Source organism: Phalaenopsis equestris, unplaced genomic scaffold, assembly GCF_001263595.1.
Source record: "Phalaenopsis equestris unplaced genomic scaffold, ASM126359v1 Scaffold001251, whole genome shotgun sequence".
Lineage (NCBI taxonomy): Eukaryota > Viridiplantae > Streptophyta > Magnoliopsida > Asparagales > Orchidaceae > Phalaenopsis > Phalaenopsis equestris.
The window spans coordinates 186,578-206,852 of NW_018165690.1; the positions used below are offsets into that span (position 1 = coordinate 186,578).

The 20,275-nt window shown below is 35.2% G+C and overlaps 1 protein-coding gene across 1 annotated transcript in view; it reads right to left on the reverse strand.

Annotated features, from left to right (window-relative positions):
• The window catches only part of LOC110033675 (LEAF RUST 10 DISEASE-RESISTANCE LOCUS RECEPTOR-LIKE PROTEIN KINASE-like 1.1), a 26,606-nt gene extending 14,649 nt beyond the window's left edge, over window positions 1–11,957 (reverse strand). The window contains 1 exon segment of the mRNA XM_020737730.1: window positions 11,841–11,957. The gene's annotated coding sequence lies outside the window, so the exon portion shown is untranslated.
• Between the last annotated feature and the right edge of the window lie 8,318 nt (window positions 11,958–20,275).

Here is a 20,275-nt window from a genome sequence, read left to right on the forward strand (position 1 = left end):
GGGAGATAAGGGAAGGTAGGTGAGGTTGGAGATGAGCCATAATCAGTTTACTAATAATTTTAGATATAACAGAAGTTAGAGAGATGGGCCGAAAGTCCTTCCAATGAGATTTTTCATTTGATTTAGGGATGAAAACAATCAGAGCGGTAGTAAAATACTTTCTAGGATCATCACCTATCACCCTGAAAAAAAAAATACTTTCCAGGATCATCACCCTGAAAAAACTTTAAATAGCAAGTACCACCTCACAGGAAATATAAAAAGAACAGGAAATATAAAAAGCGGAAGTGAAATCATCTGGGCCATGAGCTTTCTGAGAGCTAATATCTTTAAGAGCAGTAAAAATCTCCAGCTCAGTAGGGGGTCAAACAGAGAGAGGGAGGAAACCATGTCTCTTTGATCCTCAAACAAGTCTGAAAGAATATCAGTGATAGGTAGAGTATCAGCATAGAGAGAAGAAAAATAATCAGCTGCATTGGAACCAATCTGGTCAGTATCAGTGAGAACAGAGCCCTCCTCAGTGACAATCTCAATAATAGTATTTATGTTACGACGATGTTTGATAGTAGCATGAAAGTACTTGTTGTTTCTGTCACCGTTCTTGAAATGATTGTCACAAGCTTTCTGTCTAAGGAAATCCTCCTCAATGGAGATTTCCTCCAAAAGAGTGTGATGAGCATCAGCTAGCTTGGCCACAAGATCAGGTGTGTCAATCAACTGAGCTTCTAAAGAGTCAACCTCCTGTTGGGCCTTCAAAACCCTAGAGTGAACATTGCCAAAAGTATCAATGTTCTATCTCTTTAAATGAGAAACAATATTCTTATGAAGTTGCCACAAAATGAACCACGGGTTACCACTCCATCTAGAGACTCAAGTCTGCTTAATCAAATCAATAAAAGTAGGATGAGAAACCCAAATATTGAGAAATTTAAAATGATAACGAGAAGGTTTGGAATGAAAAGTCAAGTTAAACAAAATGAGATTATGATTCGATGCAACATGATTAAGATGTTTGATATGAATAATGCTAACCCAAAAACGTTGAGTTTCCTAGAAATCTATCCAATCTTTGCATAAGAAAATCCCGCCACCAAGTGTAAAGAGGACCTAAATAGCCTAAATCATAAAGGCCAGCATCCTCAATATGTTCACAGAAACGGTTGATAAGACTCGTGTCAACCTTAGCACCACCCCATCTCTCGAATGGTGACATAATCATATTTAAATCACCACCGATGAACCAATTTTCAGTAATAGTAGCACCCATATGAGTAAGTTGTTGTCAAAGAAGAAGCTTATCCCTTAAAAGAGAGCTGACATAAATAAAAGTAGCCCAACCAAAATAATTTTTTAACCGATAATGAATAAGAACGTATTGCACATTATCATCAATGATGCTGAGAGTGATATCTTTCCGCCAAAAGAGCCAAATTTTGTTATTCACATTACATAAATGCATGTAATCCTTGAATTTTTTAATGATGTTCTCTTTATGGATCGAAACAAGAGGTTCCAAAAGAGCAAAAATGTCAGATTTATGGACCCTACATAAATGTTTTAAATAATTAAAGGAGTGAGGGTCCGTCACTCCTCTAATGTTCCACACCATAATATTAAACATTTTGGCCCATGACACCCTCCCACCTAGCAAGCCTAGGGGGAAGGTGCAAATGCTTGCCCTCTGAATGATACGTGACATCAAAATTGTTTGCCTGTGTCATATTTGGAAGCTCAGATTTCCTTCTCCCTCTTTTCCTACTAAATTTTTGAATTTGTCATTCAGATTCTAAAGTAGAGGCAGCCAAAGAGGATGGATCCGACTGTGATAGAGTAACCACAGAAGTAGAAGGATGAGTGATTGCTTGTGGGGGATCAAGTGCCTCAATTTGATTAAGTGAAACAGTAAGTATCTGAGTGGGATGTGGCTCGGGTTTCGGTTCAGGTGTATAAATAGGTTCAACATTTTCATCAGTTCTAAGAGGACCCATACAAGTTGCATCAGCTGCTGCTTCCATGGGATGAGCCACACTAGTTGCCTCCAAACAGAGAGCAATCAGATCAACAGGACCCACGCAGGCATCAACAGACTGAACAACAGGTTCAAAGATGTTAGTTCGAAGAGCAGATTTTTGCTCAGCAGAGGTCGCACGACCAACAGGGAATTTCCTCAATTCAGAGTGCAAATGGAAATAATGATCAAAATCATGACCAAACATGTCACAATGCAAAGAGTAGTGCGGATGCTTTCAAGCAAAACCTGCTGCCAATAACCAGTATTACTAGTGTCAATCCAAACCTCCTCCGGAGGAGGTAAGGTAACATCCCGCTCTATTAAAATTCTAGCCATTGAGGGTCTTGTTAAATTAAAGGTAGGGGCATCAAGCATTAAAGGTTTACCATACATGGCAGCTATAGAAAACAAAATTTCGTGATTGAACAAATGCACCTTTAAACCTGGAAGTCTAAGCCAGACATAAATAATAGGAAGCTCGGTCTTAGGGTCAAACTCCGTTGTCCATTTAAGGACCTTCATCCAAACATCACCGAAATGAATAGTTCTACGTGCAAAAAGCTTAGCATAATCATCCTCGTAAGAGAGTTGGATTAGAATATGTCGGCTGTCCAAAGCTCCAATCTTCCAACCCCCCGATAATGTAAAAAAATCAAAGTTCATCAAAAAATCATATTTCGAAAGCCCATAAAGAAACTTACCAGCAAGATGGAAACGACAAGCAAAGACGAGAATAGAGTTTTTAGAATCGAAGAGAAAAAACGCACACTTCCCCCCTTTACGTCCCTGAGATTTAATGAAATTGTATTCCCCACCGTGAACAAGTGATTTGTGAAAAGAAGATGAAAAAGCAAACTTCGGAGAAGACCCAGTTGAAGAAACTCCCGCAGTGACCCCAGCATACGTCTTTGTCATAATCGTAGAGAAAAAGAGAAGTCGGGAGAAGCCAAAACCATAAAGCAGGAAAGATCTCAAAAATTGTATTCCTCACCAAGAACAAGTGATTCATGAAAAGAAGATGGCAAAGCAAACTTCGGAGGAGACCCAGAGGAAGAAAACCCCGCAGTGACCCCAACATACGTCTTTGCCATAACCGTAGAGAAAAAGAGAAGTCGAGAGAAGAAACCAAGAGCGAGGGAGAAGTCAAAACCATAAAGCAAGAAAGATCTCACCAAAGAAAGGCCGTCGAGAAGGAGACGCATCCCCGAATCACCGTGCGATCGCCCTTAGCTCCAAACCCTAGGAGAGGGCCCGCGTCATCCATTATATATATATATATATATATATAATTGTCATAGAAGCACTAACTAAAATTTTGTATCAATTAAAGTACTTCAATATCAATATATTTTTCCATTTACGTGCACGGGGTACATTAGTGTTCCCCCATTAGTAACATCAAGGGGTGACTCCATCATAGTCAGTCATGCACATACAAACAATCTACGCAAATTATATCATTCATAATTTCATATCACTCAACATGTAATATTAAATTATATGAATTATTTTATATTATGAGATTATAAACATTCACAACGAAATGACCGATAAAATTTAATAATAAAACAATAAATTGCATTAATCAAACAAAATCAACAACTCATAAAACTGATTTAGAAGAGATACTAAAATGATACTATAATTTAATAATAATACTTACCTTGTTGATAGACAATTTGTTTGCTCTTGACATCAATTTTTTCTATAAAATGAAAAACCTAAACATGATAAAAATTAAATTAATTTATTATTTTTATAAATTATTAATTTCTCATTATTTAAGGTTTTACTTTATAAAATCCTGCTAAATTTTCTAATAAATGTCTTATTATTATTATTATTATTATTAAGTTTTAATATCAATTTAACGACTCTTACCTAGGTCAAGCACTACACCACGCGAAGAACCCTTTTGTATGTGCATGACAGACTATGATGGAGTCACCTCTTAATGATACTAATGAAAGAACATTAATGTACTCGTGCACGCAAATGGAAAATGATATTTATATTGAAGTACCTTAATTGGTACAAACTTGCAGACAGTATTCCTGTGACAATTGTATATATATGAAATGATATTAATATGCTATTGATATAATAAGACTTTAAATGACATCAAATATTTATATTGATTCATTAAAAATTTTAACTGACATGCATATTACTTCCTTCTCTTGTATTATTATGGTTTATGAATTGGAGTATTCACTAGCTTGGTTGGCTCGTTGTTATTTTTAAAACTAACTTTTTAGGTTAATTAGTGATAAAAAAATTAACGATAGAAGAAGACGCGGGCAACCAGTAATGAGGTAAAATTAAATATATTGTTTCAATTTATTTTGATTAGTGATTTTTTCATCTGTTAAGTAGTAAGTGAATATAGTAAATTTATTTCACATCATCGAACCATCCTTTCTCGCCTTAGTTACTTCCATGTCTCAGGCCGGATTGTGACAAAACAAACTTGTCGTACTTTTGATGAAAGAAGTATTTTGCATGATGATACTGTGAGGGAGCTGATTGATGTTAAGCATGTTCCAGACATGAGGAATAATTTATTATCAATTTGGGCTTCAAAGTGTAAGAGTTATAAGGTAGTTATTGAGGCAAGAGTTTTGAGGATATGTCGTAGAGCAATAATTTTTATGAAGAGAGTTCGTCATCAAAATATTTACTATTTTCAGGGTAGTACAGTGACTGGAATGACTGTTGTTACTGATGATTATTCTGACGCTGCTATATTATGACATTTACAGCTAGCTTATGTTGGAGAGGGTCCACTTCAGGTTTTGGTAAAACAATGATTGATCAAAGAAGCGAGTATTTGCAAGTTTGATTTCTTTAAAAATTATGTATTTGACAAGAAAACAAGTGTATCTTTTGTTGTTATCATCTGCAATATAAAAAATATTTTAGAGCATGTTTACACAGATATTTAGGGCTGACGAAGACAACATCATTCAACTATAAGATATACTTTGTCTCTTTTATTAATGATTACTCTTGGTATGTTTAGATGTACGCAATGAAGCGCAAAAGCGAATTGCTAGAGATTTTCATAACTTGAAAGAACAGATTTCTGCGGACTATCATATAAAAAGTATACATATATCTTGGAGATTTTCATAGTTTATACATATATATTTCATTATATTTAATAACAATTTTTTTATAAAGATCATTAAGAGTAGGATTTTCAACATCATAAATTGTTCACTTAGGCTCCTAAGGACTATTTTATATTTTTCCTAATTTCGCAAGCTTTTACATCTAACTAATTTTCAGAATAAGATTTCTAATTTTTTTATCTTTTTCTACACATTATTATTTCACCACCAGCCATTTTTATTCATAAAAACATTTCCTTCTAATTCTTCAAGCACATTTTTAACAATTTGCTTAATAGTACTCGCTATCGTATCTCACATAATATTAGTTTTTTTATGGATATCTTCAATATTAAGATTTTAAAGTGTACTAATAAAAACAATTTTATTTTTTTTTTAAGTGATGAAATCTAATTTTATGAAAATATTTTATTATATTTTGCATCTTAAAACTCTTTATCTTAAAATCAAAACTAATAATCAATGTTGAATACTTAAATTTTCATTTAAAATGGTCTTATGATCTTCACAATATCGATGATCTATTTTTTTCAGAAAAAAAATAATTAATTTATGTTTTATTATATTCAATCTTATAAGTGATAATATGTCAATCTCTTTTATTAAATAAGGTATTAACAATAACACAGTCATAAACTAAAAGAAAAAAATAACCATTCTTAATATTTTCATTAGCCACTCCAAAATCATACCCACCAAAAGTGCTTTTAAAACATTCTACCACTCTACCGACATGTTCTTTTAATGTCCTCCAATAAAAAAAATTCTCTTCAAGATGTATCTTTGATATCATTCTTCTTTTGGTCATTCTAAAATTTTTCTTTTGAACATATATTCAAACCTATTTGTGGAGTATAATTATTTATAACATTAAGAAACTTAGTACCATCAATATTTTTTGGGCTACTATTTTATCCCTAATTATGTTAATTTTTATAATATTATTTTGCAAACTCTTATCTATAATTACATCTATATTATTTCTACTATGACTCTTGTCTAAATATCAAAGTTTAAAATTTAAGCTATCATTCTCCTTAACCATTTATCAAACCCATTTAATTTCTTGAATGCATAAAATATTTATTTTTATATGAATTATAATATCTATTAATTTTATTAATTTATCTATGAGAAGACCTATATTCCAAATTTCTATTGTAAAATTAGTTTTATGGACTAAGTTTTTTCGCTCATACATTCATATTGTGGGAACCCTAGCTTATTTGACATTACACCTGGGAGCAAATACATTGGCTATTGTACACTCTTCACTGTATTCATGCAATATAACACATCACATCCAAGTGACGCCCGAACATTGACACAATAACTTAAGGGAATTTAAGAAATATTATCTAAGGTTCTCTAATATATGGTACATTAAACTAGCTAGCACTGATTTGTGTGCTTTACAGGGAAATTAAGAGGAGTAGAGAAGAGAGGAAGAAAGGAGGAAAATATATGTGAAGAGATGGAACGTAAGAGACAAAGTTAGTGAGGATGAAGAGGGGCTTGTGCGTCAATTTAAGTGGATAGAGCAAGAGGGAGAGGACAAGCAGAAGGCAAAGAAAGTTGAGTGCAAGTGAGATCGTAATCAAGAGCATGATCAAGAGGGAAGGAGTAGACTTGGAAGTGTTAACCATGCTTTTCTTGATAAACGATCGATCTAGAGAGCCAAGAAGCAATGTTTGAAGGAGTTTGGTGAACATCTGAGCTTAGGATTGATTGCCCAGTCAGATATTTTCAAGAGCAACACGAGGGTTGATCCTTTCGGGAGGGTAGGTATGCAGACAACTAATTTGGTGCAACTGAATTGGAGTTTGGAACTCATTTGGTCATTTCTCACTAATCTGGAAGTAAGATAAAAGGCAGAGATTGTTGTATTTATAACTAATACTGTAATTAAAGGTAATTTGGTCTTTTGGCTCTATTTTCTTGTATGCTCTAATCATCCTCTATCAAAGGAGCTTAAGATTCATGAGAGGTATAGTGAGAAGTGTAGAAGTTGTAACCCAAAGTCTTTTTCTTTCTCCTCATCCGGTGCTAGTGAAATCTCCTTCCCCGTGGATGTAGATGAGTCAATTCAACACCTAACCATGTAAATCGTTTGGGTTTGATTTTTGTTATGTGAATTTCTTCATTTCTGCATTGCGAAATATCTTACTAAAAGTAATCAAGAAACTTCCATTCATACACAAGTAAATAAAAATACCCTTTTTAACTTTTCTTTGCGCAAAACCAAAACTGGTGAAAATCAGTTTACCTCCCTTAGTTAATTATTTATTGGCATTTAATAGAAAGCACTATAGATAAACCTGGACTAGCAACAACCAATAAATCATCATCATTTACCTTATCTTAACTATTTGGGTTGGCTGGCTACCTTTAATTAATAAATCAGTCAAATGAAGCATAGAAATTATTCTGTTGCAGCTATAACGTTGACCGATTCATGGTAAGCAAAAGTTAGCTTACACGGGATGGAAAATCCCATCAAACAGCTGAGCATGCCCACAAACTAAAATTCCGCATGGCCGCTTATTCAAATTAATTCATTATGAACCTAAAATCATAAAATAAATTGATCCTGAAGACGTAACGCAACTCTTATTATGAGCCCGATCGCCACAGATGCACATAAAATTTCTCGTGTCGTTATTATACCCACACTGCCCATTGCTCCTCATGCACTCCGCGCAATATGGAGCTGTCCAATTCACAAGAGACCCATTTGCTTGAAGCTCCGGGTACTGCTCAACGTTGGCGCCAGGAGCACTCAGCACTGGCCTGACAGCAGTGTGACATGAACCGAACAAACCTTCACTATTTGGCATCCAATAAGTACCTCCAAGATAAGCATAGCTTTTGCTGCCATGACAAATGATCTACAGGAATCCAGCCCTCGTCTCCGTGCAGTTGTAGACGAACAAAAGCTCACGGTTGAGTGAGCTAATGGAAAATGGGGTGAGGGCAAAAGAGAGGCTGTGTAAAGGAAGAAAACAGTTGCTCTTGGAAGCAAACTTTGCCAGGGAAACAGTGGCAGTTCTTCTCTTGTAGGAGAGAAGCGATAAGATTGGCGTCATTTTGGGAGTAAGAATGAGAGAGGAGATGAAGTGAAGGTTCTGAACCAGAAAGGATTGTGTAGACTTTTGTGAACTGGTTATCAGTTTTGACCAGCCACCGTATCACCGTTCAACTGTTGACGAAGACCGAACTGGTGATGGCCGCCACTTACCTTGTTTTGAATTTAACGCTCTAGGGGGGCTGAAAAACGAAGTTTTATCTCGATATTTAAAAAAAAAAAAATTAGAAAAGTTTAAATTACTATAGAATATCTATTATTCTTCTCTAATAAATTTGCCAATTTTTATCTTCATTCGTAAAATCCTCAAAAACAAAAATTCAACGAAATGCAATCCATATTTTCCACTATTATTAAAGTACAATTATTTAATGCGGCAAGCATAAACGAAGGAATTTGATGCTTTATTTTATTAAATAAATGTTAGCTTTATGAGTACACCTAATTTCAATGATATATATAAGCACATAAAACTTTACTTTTAAAGTTTATAAATGAAATAAAATATATTTAAACGGTCTTTATAATGAATTTAGAATACCTCAAAAGTATTATTTTATTTTTATTACAAATTCACTAAAATTGTCCTCATTTCATTAGGTGTGTCAGCAAAGCAAACTCGAGTTAACCCAAAGTTTGCTCGTGTTTGGCTAGTTTGAATTTTTTTAACTTTTGTTTGAAATGCGCTAATTTTCAGTCCAAAATTAGTTTCAATAATTTAAAATAATAATAATAATTAACATTTTTACATACAGCATAAAATAATAAAAATAATTATAATAAATATTAATTATTTAATTAATTTAACCCAATATGAACCAAATATGATAGAACAAAAGTTTATTAATATTTGACTCATTTATATATTGAGTTTAAAATTTTATTTTTATTGGGCTAATCAATAAAGAGTCATACAACAAGTTGATGATAATTTTTGTTGGCACGCACATACAGAAAAAAATGTGATGAAAGAGAAATATTCTATACTAAAATGCATCCCAGTTCGGGGTTTGTTAGAGTTAATTTCATATTTTCATTATTTATGAATGACATAATAAAGTTAATTTCATATTTTCATTATTTATGAATGACATCCAATTAAAAACCCCCTAAAATTTAAAATTATTATTTTAATGGAATTTTTAAATTATACATTTTAAAGTCATTCAACCTCGAGACAGAGGCAATAATTCCCCATAGAAATTTTATAATGAATGTTTCAAAAAACATTTTTATTATAATTATATTATTATTCTATTGACATTCCGAATAGCCTTATTTTTAAGATGTAAAATTTAAAATAATATAAGAAGTTTCATATCAAAGTTATGTTTTTTCTATCAAAAAATCTTTCCTAAAATAAAAATTACTCACATGTCAACTTTATCTGAAAATTAATTTAAATTCATATTACAAATTTAATCTTCATAATATATTAAAGACAAATTACTAAGCATATTTCATAATTTTCAAGAACTCCCTATAAAACTACGTCATTTCCTTAATTCGTCATAGGATTTTTGTCTAATGAAAGGGGCTTAAATTCGAATAGATAAACTCGATAAATGAAAAGGAATGCAAACTTCTTTAGGCGACCCAAGGGTCACCACAAGTGGACCTCCAAAGAATGATCATCATGCAAATCCCAAACTCGAGCAACTACGACCAAAGTAATAATGATCGGCATATGAAATACTTATTAGCCTTGCTGACATATCACTAGAATCGGTCGGCAGGAGGCTGGCGTCTGATATCGCACAATCATCACTTGGACACACCAGGATTACACTCGAGACGGAGGCCAAAGGGATTTCAATATTTCATGAAGATGTTCTTTCGAGCATTTCAAAGTTGAAATTGTATATGGCCTCACTCAGACTCTTTGTCATAATTCTTTTATTTTAAATGATATGATGGTCATTTCAAGGTGGCGCCAACTCATATAAATAAGAGATATTACACAGAAAAAGGAAAGACTCATTCTCATTGATGCATTAAGGAATCCCTGCCAATTCACTCTGTCTTTTCTCAAAGGATCCTTATTCCTTTTTCCTTTGCATGCGTTCTATTCCTTGTGCATGGCTCGAGGACAAATTGGGTTCAACACGATCAAACTACACATAATGCTCAAGTAAACAACCATGCACTATCTCTAAATTCTATTTTTAGAAAAACTCATTGCTATTAAATAAAAATTAGATCACATAACTAACCTAGAAGACAAGAACACTTTGACACATTGTTAGCATACGATCATACATCGTGACAAAGTCCATGGGGTTGTGATAAACAAGAGGGCACAACTGGGGTAAGCATGAGTAGAAGAAGCTTAAGCGGAGGAAGACATGAGCGATTAGAAGCAAGTGAGACAAATGCTTGAAGAAAATGACGAGTAAAAACTCACCATAAAAACATTCATTTATAAGGGATAAGGAAATGGCAATTGCCTAAAAAATGCAAGGGTAAAAGGGCATAAATACATGTAAATGAAAGGCATAAATGCATGTAAATAAAGGCATAAATACATGTAAAATGCAAGGGTAAAAAGGCATAAAAACAAAAGAAAAAGTTAAAAGTTACATTAAGTTATGCAGACAAAAATTTCAGCACAGTACTTGTCTCCATCCTAAATGTAATATTGCCCTACAGCAGTTATTTGAAACATAGAAATCTCATTAAGTATGGGAAATCCTAAATTGTCTCTGCCAAGGGCACTGAATACGATATTTATTCCGTTTATGGCATATGCGTTAGTTCTAAAGCAACTAGATTTCTCTTAAAGTCTGGCAGCATTTTAAATTAGGCGCTTTACAAGTCCATTTTATAGACATCAAATTGAAGCTCAAATCCCTACCAACATTTTTTATGCTTTCTATTAAACATACATAGGAAACTATGATATATATTCAACAAAGTTGGGCCACAATCTTCAAAAGTCATGTTTGAGAAAAAAACTCATGTTTGAGAAAAAAAATAAAAACTAAAAAAAGGCTTAAAATAAACATAGTTAGGTGGTTTTTGTTTACACTTTCAACCTACAATGTTCACACGCCCAACGCTTGTAGACGCTTCTACCCAACCACCTCTGTAAGACTAAACCAATAACTTGGCAATGAATTCCTCAATAATATTGTGTTATCGGTAATGTTGTCAATGGAAATATAAGCCATTCAGATATACTTTATGTTACCTATACTAGTGAAACTGTTGAGAATTACTCGCACAAAGTAATAAGTTTGAAGAACTTCGCAAAATAAATCAAAATTAAGTTACAGACCATACTTTTGAGAAAGCAAACTGTTCAATGCGATTAACAAGAAAAACCTACGACTCTTTTATCTCCAAATCAGCTAAATGCCCAAAACCAAATGTAAGCATAAGATATAACGGTGATGTTGGCTCTGTTTTTATGGTTTCTTATGAAAATGGGGAAATTAAAAGTTTCTCCCGTTGCAGACATGGCAGAATGTTACGAAATTTGCCAAAAGTTTAGGCTAATTAAACTAAAAATATCTCATAAAAAAGCAGAAGCAGAGGATCACGCGGAAAAACAGTAAAGAGAAACTAAAGAAAGCAATAAAAAGATAACAGAAGCAAAGGAATCACTTACTCCGTCCATAAGGGCAACTCCCAAGTGCTGTATTATTGGGGCAGAAGCAAATGGGATCAGTCGACTTTGACGAATTATAACCACAGACCCCGCCTGAATCAATGCATAGCTTGCACCACTCTTTCCCACTTCAATCCAAAACCCTTCTGCAACGCCTCCCCAAACTTCGCCTTGCTACTATTCAACGACGCAGCCGCCACTTGATTCACCGGCACTGCCGCTTTCAATTGACATACACCCAACAAATCCAACAGAAACGATGGCGGCCCCGTGTCCAACTTATAATACGACCGCGGCCAAATGAGATCGTTAAAGCACAATATCTCCGCCAAGCCAGGAATCGGAATACTGCAGTTGATATAGACCGTCAAGTTGAGATCGAGATCGGCGAAAGCGAATAGCGTAGAATTGATGCTGGTGTTCGTAAAGGTATGCGGGCAAGGATTGCCCAGAAAATCGGACTCAACCAGCGTGATGAAACCCTGTGTGTAGTTGATCTCCCTGACCCTGTAATCGACTCCGGCGAGATTGATGCTAAGCTCGGATTCCTCATCGCTGCAGTGGAGTTCATAACCCGGGATGCCGCAGTAGCTAGGGCTGCTAGGGAGGCGGAACGGGAAGGAGACGTTGATGTTTGTTCCGCTGCACCGGTAAGGACGGGAGCAGTTGAGGTAGTAAGGATCGATGACTGCAGAGGCCGATGAGGAGTGAAGGATGAGGTGGGTTAGGACTGGAAAGACGATGATTAGGATGCGTTGAGGCATGTCGTCGATCAGGTTGGGGGAGATGTTTGTGGGAAGCAAGATGGAAAAGAAAACCTGCTGAGAAAGTAAAAATGGTTAGGTGGAAAGAAGGAAGAAGATGGGGAACGAAGCAGAGATACGCGGATGGTGATTGGAAAAGTTAGTGCAGGATTCAAGCGGCAGAATGATTCAAAATTCTAGAGTTTTTTAAAGTTTTGATGGCGTGCAGTCGCTGCGGCTTTCCTTAATGCGAAAGGATTGACTGAAATCATGTAATCAGACATCAACTGGCTCAACGGTAAGATATATTATTTCTCCCACATGATTTGAATCATGTATTTTATAACTTGTTATTCATTCACACAATTTAACCCAATTATTTGTTTACATTAGGAGTTTTAATATAATTTTATATCATCATTTCAATCAGGACCTGTCACGTGTACAAATATGTCAATTCATATATTAAATTATTATTATTATTACTATGATGAGTCTGCATGTATAGAACAAACATTACATCAGGACTCCGAACGTAGACCTACGTTTGGATTGCAATAGTTAGGAATATTCGGCTGTGTTACACGAATATTTCATCTCGTTATTTGTAAAAAAATGATATGTTATTCGAGTATTATATGGTGTTATTCGATTATTTTATTGTGTTATTAGAATATTTCTCTGCGTTACTTGATTTAGGGTCGTGTTATTCGCCATATTCCCCGTGTTATTTCAATTTCCACTATGTTATTGAAATAACACAGCCTCAAATCAAGTAACACGGGGGAATATTCCATTGACACTTCAGCCCCAAATCAAGTAACGTGGCAGGATATTTCAATAACACCACAAAAGAATCGAATAACATCATACAATACGCGAATAAAACTTCATTTTTTACAAATAAAGCAGATGAAATATTCCTATAATACAGCGGGATATTCCTAACTATTGCAATCCGAAAGTAGCTCTACGTTCGGAATACCGATGTAATATTTTTCTGCATGTATACATGACATGTCATAATTTAAATCCTGATGCAAAACTACATCAGGACTCCTGATATAATATTGATCATTCACGTTAGAAGTACAAAATATCTTATCTCAATATAAATTATATAATTTATGTTTTTATATATCTTGTCATATATAGTAAAATGTGCTTGACATGTAAAAATCTAACTATTAGTGCAAGACAAATAAATATATGAGAATGAGTTGGAATGTTCATTTTTTCTTATTTTCATTTTTTTCATCTTCTGGCCAGCATTGATTGCTTTAAAAAATTTATGTTAGAATTTGTGTATATAGAAATATACATCATATAATAATTGTAAAATTTACGTGAAGGGCACGTGCTGTGATTGAATGCACACTTCCGAGTATGGTAAGATTTGAGTCGTTTGTCTAAAAAGTAGAGCCATTTAATCATATATATATGGCTGTCAAAAAAAGCTGGTTATTCGCGGACAGTTTTGTTCGATTCGTCAATGAGTTCGTGTTCGATTCGTTCTATAAGTAAACGAGACGAACGTGAATAATTTTTTTTCATTCGGTTAGTTAAATGAACGAAATACGAACATTGATGTGTTCGTTCGTGTTCAAATCGTTATTGTTCGAAATATAATATAATTTATATATAAATTTTATGATATTTTAAAAAATTAAATTTTATAAATTATAATATATAATAAATTAATAATAATAATATATAAATACACTATATTAGTAATATACTAATATAGATATTATATATTTATATAATATAAGTTATACAATTAATATAACATATTAATATACTATACATATAAACAAAAAAAACCCTTAGCCACTTTACACCAACCGACCTCCCCTTCCTTTCTTGAAAGCTTTAGGTTTTGGTTGCCTCCCCTTCTTATGATTCTTCTTCTTCTCTCAAAATCATGAAAAGCTTTTGGCCACCAGAGCTTACAGGGTTTGTCGTTTGTGCTCGTTCTCTAGTCTCTACTTCTATTTGTCTTCAATAAAGTTTCTTTGTCCTCTTCGAGTTGGAGATTTGACGTTGGATCAACTGCTCAATATTCTTGCTTAGTTGCTCGATGTTCTTGCTTGGTTGCTCGATATTCTTGTTTGGTTGCTTGTAAGGCTACCGAGGTGTCGTCTTTCAGTATCCTCTCTGTAATATTTCATATTTTTCTTCAGGTTCGCCTCTTAGATTAAATTTTCTTATATTTCTTTTAGATTTATTTAGTTTTTTTGAGTGAAACCTAGTTTTTGAAGTTTTTTGAAAGTGAAATCTCGCATATTGCCTTTAGATCTAAATTTTTATGGATGAGATCTGATATTATGATATTGTTTTGAGCTATGCTGCGGCTATTGTGCTTTTATGCTGTGATTCATACATGTTTAAGCATTAATTTCATATAAATTTAAGCTTTTGAAAGATTTCGAACAGTACAAACAAATTTGTAAGATTTCGAACAATTCAAACAATTCGAATAATTCGAACTAGTCGAACAATTTGAACAATTCAGAAATTTTAACTATTTCTAACATTTCAAATATTTTGAATTAGTTCCAAACAAATCAAACCGAGCACGAACAATAACTTCACAACACAAATAATTTCGAACACGAGCCTATTTCAAATGAACCAAACACGAACATGAGCTCTGTTCGTTCGTGTTCTGTTCATTTACACTCTAGTTACGCAGTTTCAACTCCCCTCCTTGTGCTTGAGCACAAACTGGAATGAGGCTAGGAACTCCACTCAGGTGGCGTGTCGGCCCTTTAGTTTGCTCTAGCTGTTGAGGAATTTTAAGGCTTCGTGATTCGTAACAATGTGAACTCATTTGTTAGCAGGTGATGGGTCTAGTGCTCCAGGGCCCTCACAATGACATAGAACTTCTTGTTGTAAATCAAGCACTTTCTTTTGGAATCATTCAACTTCTCACTGAAGAAAGTGACGGGGTGCCCTCCCTAGCACAAAACTTCCCCTATCCCCACACTGGATGCATCACATTCAGCCTCAAACAGCTGGCTAAAGTTTGGTATTGCTAGCACGTGCGTCTGAGTCACCTTTTTCCTTTAGGGCTTTGAAACTAGCATGAGCTGCTGTTGTCCAAGTAAACTCATTTCCTTTCAAAATTTTGGTTAGAGGAGCGTTGAAAATATTGAAGTTCCTGGTGAATCTCCGGTAGAACGATTCTAGCCTCAGAAACTGCCTCAGCTTGGCGAACGACTGAATTAACAGTGATAGTTTTGGCGTTGGTGCCGATATCACTGGCGACTCCTAAGGAGATAGTGGGGGTGGTGCACGTGATGGTCGGAATGACGGTGATGGCAAAGAAAATTGACATCTGTTGGAACTTGCCAAGATGGGTTTTGTTCGGGGAGGAGTGCCACTAAGGCAGAAGAGATAGGGGCTTAAAGTGTTGATTATCATAGCTACGGGATTTATAGGGAGCCATCTGACGGATCAGTTGATTGGAAGGGGGATAACCGAGCGGCCAAATCCCAAAAAGCCTGTCGATCGACCATTTTCAACGACCGACAAAATCCACATGGCTGAAATTTAGATAGCATGAAATTCATGCGATTGGAGTTTATTCGACCGGAAATCACTAACGTCTGAAAATTCGAGACGACTGAAAAATTTTGAACACCAAAAATTACGGCGATCGACAATAGAGAGGACAGTTCCGAGGACCGAAATATCCAGCAATTTTATATAATTTTATTTTTCTCTAAAATATATATGTTAAATCTTCTAATTATTTTTTTCTAGGTCTAATTAGGACTGGGGCATTCGAAGAGTTCATATGAGACACTCGAAGAAATAAAATCCGATGAAGCAAATAAAAGACTCACCTTCAGGGCGAGCAAATTGCCGACCCTCAATGTCAAGCATGAAAAACCATATCTCTAAACTCGGAATTGGTAAAAGCTCTAAAGGTGGTTCTCTGCTCATTAGCGACAAGCTTCGCAAAGAGTACAATGCAAATCACCCCAGCAACGAGTCTCATCGGTTATCCTCGCGAAGGCAGCGATAAGATTCGCCTCAGGCCTGATGAAAGGTGAGGCCCGACCGAGGCGATAAAATCGCCGAACAAACGAGACACGGGCTTTGTAAGACTTGAAACAAGCGATCATCGAACTACGATACAAAAAAATGACTAAAGTTCATTCTGATGATATGAGTCGTCAACCAACCCAAAACACCCAAATGTCGCAATCAAATTGTGCGACAAAGGTAAGATAATAAATAAGCAAAGGTAAAAAGTGATCCAGAGCTTTATCTATGTCTTGAATAAACCACTAACAGTTTTTCACAAGTGCTGACTAAGTGACAGATTAAAATTCGACCCGAAAAGGCTCTGAGAGATTGGAAAAACCAACGCGCTGAGAGAAGCAGAAATCAAGTGAGTATAATTGGTGCATTATTAGGATTGCATTTTTGATATATTCAAAGTCTCTCTTCCTTATCTTAGCTTCACTTTCAAGAAGTATGAGACTTAGGGGCATTTGTGTATGACCAAAAAGTGCCCTGAAATACAAAAATATATTTGCCAGTAAAATGAGGGGCCAATGAAAATAACTCACAGGAGCAAATCTGTACTTCTATAAAGGAATAGATGTCATTTTGGCTTTCCCTTTCTTCTCTAATTACTCTTTTAATAAATAAAACGGATCACCATACTCGAGAAACACCCCACTTCCCCCTCGTTGTAGGGGCATCAACTTCTCTTTCCCCCCTCTCTCTCTCACTCTCGATTCTCTCACTCTATGCCTTCGACATGTCTACATGACAATTCTAATCTCAACAATCAAGTAATAATAATTTAACAAAAAATTCATAAAGATAAATCTTAAGCTTCTGCATAGCCGGGGGAAATAATTTTTTTCAAAAAAAGTCTTATTTAATATTAAAGGCATATTTAATTTAATAGGCTTTATTATATAAAATTAAGAAGAGAGTTAATAATCTAATGAGCATTATTACGGCACTATTAAGGGAATTAATAGTAAGTTACTTTTTTATTATTATTATTATTATTATTATAATATAGAAATATTAAAATATAAATAAGCGCATATTTAAAAATAAAATAAGAGCATAATTAAAAATAAAACATAATATAATATAACATTAATAAATAGGTTTATTATGTTTGTAAGTATTTTTTATTGTATACATACAACCAAATCCCAATATATTTATTTAACACCTAAACTATATTGTTCATATTCATGCACACCTAAATTTAAGAGAATAAATTTTAGAAAATGTTATTTCAAAAATTTAGCCCCAAGTTGATTATATAATTTAACTTTTACGTTTACATATGTATTTCTATTTGTTCATCGTTAACAAATGTTTGAAAATCTGTTGTCTGTTGTCCAAACAAATCTATGAATTCAATAGAATATGTACAAAGGGGTATTGCAGATATTTGTCCACAGACAACACAGTTGGCATCCATTTTTAATGTCGACACGTTGGACGTCCTTCTGATTTATGAGAGATCATATTTTGTTCTCAAGTAATTTTTCGTCAATCGAGGAGTCTGTACAGCCTTGAACGAGCACATCTTGCACCAAATTAAGGGCACGTTCTATTCTGGTCGTGCTCGAAAGCGACTACCGTCAATCACCGTCGGTCTCCCAATATAAGGCGAGCCTGATGACCATCCTGGCATTTGGAGGTCATAATCCAGTAATTTAGGATGTTCCATGGCTCAAATGAGTCATAAAATCCCCTTGGCAAAACTCTGGGGTCAAAAGGGTCGAAGGGCCCGGTGTGACAATGCCTAACCACATCCAAAAGCAAGTGTGACCACGCCTGGGCTCTAAGCAGGGTGTGGCACTTTCCTTTGGGTGTGACCACGCCCAACGTTGGCATGTCCACGCTGGCCAGACAAAGCCCCATGCAATTAAGCTGGGTGCAGGCGTGACCACACCTTCGCACTGTTTTTTCCAAAATAGTCCCCAGATTTCCGTTGGGAATGCCTTTTAACAGTCAGATAAGCCATTTTTATTTGGTTTTAAGCTAAAATGATTTCTGTGATTTTTTGGGCTCATTTCAAAAGGGGCAAGAGATCAAATCCGGGCTATGTGCCAAGGGATATCACCACCCTTGAGGGCAAAATGTTGAAGGAATTGGCAAGCATTCGAACAAGAGAGTAGGGAAGAGTTCTGAGAGATCTTGGAGAGAACTTGAGCTTTTTCTTCTGATTATCTTCTACCTCTTGATCATTCTCTTCTTCCTTCATTGATCCTTGAGGAAAGGGTAAGGAAGGCTTGACAAAAGATTCTTGGAGGGAAAGCTTCATCTCGTTTGGAAGAAGAGAGCTTCATCTTGCTTGGAAGAAGAAAGAGCTTCAAATCTCCTAGGGAAAAGAGAGAGCTCCTTCAATATTTAGAAAAGGAGTGGAGCTAGCTTTGCCGCACGTGGTAGGAACTTAGATCAAGCAAAGAAAAAAGCATATTCAAACATCACGAAGGTGAAAAATCCTTGAAATCTCAATGTAATTTTCTTCCTAGCAATCTTTTTAGGGTTTTTTGTGATTAGAGAAAACCATTTGGTTAGGAGGCATTTTTTGTGGATTTTTCGTATTCAAACCAAAAGGGCTGCCCATCCATGGATTCTTTCATGTTAGCATAGATTTTACGTATGAGTGGGATAATACCGGAGTCAAAAGCATAACACAAACTCAACCACTGTTGTCTATTAATTTCAACAAAAATCTTAACCTCAAGAAACTGAAACAACCACACCGGAATCGACTTCTTCTGGACTAGAATGTTGTCATACCGTTGTGAAACAGTATGGCTAACAAATTAAGTGCGGTCGTAGCGTGAGATCCCTTTCCCTTTGGTCATGGGGTCCATGGAAAAAAAAAATTTTGTTTTAAGGAAGATAGATCAAAATAATGAATTTTATGGCACCAAAATCAGAGAGCGAGAGTGGAGATCAAAAAAATACCATGGAAACTTAGGGCGATCGAGATTTGTGAGAATGTGAGAGAGATTTGTGTGGATTAACAAAAAAAATGGAAAAACAAGGGGCTTAGCAAGCACACTCACCACATCCAAGAGCTTCTGCTCTGATATATCAAATGATGGCTGGATCTAACATAAGAAGCACCCTTTCCGACAATCTAGGAGCAGCATAGGCGGGGGAGGAAGTGCTCGAGCAGAATGAAGTGAGAGAAGTGCTAAAGAATTTTAGATTTGGGGTCTTTAATGTGAAGTAGCCTGGTCACACTGGGCTATGTCATGGTGACGTCGCCCTTTCCTATGACTTACCCAAAACATGCCAAGGGTGGCATGGTCACGCCTGAAAGTGGCGTGATCATGTCAGATCTTGTCGTGGTCACATCAATGCCTAGTACGGTAGGAAATTTTTTTTTTGCTACCCCCTTCGAATAGACCACTACTCTGTAGAGGGACCAGTGATCGACAACGACTAACATCAGACAAACAATCACTTACACAAATACAAAAAACATCAAACAAACACATGCAAATGGAAAATATAATTGTTGAGATGAAAACATCAAAACAAAAAAAATCATGCTTGGGTTATCTCCCAAGAAAGTGCTTGGTTTAACATCTCCACCGAGATGAAGTTTTAGAAATCAACATAAACTTGGTCTCTAGGATCGAATTGCCAATTCAGTGGTCCTAGATCGCTCATCTTATATTCAAG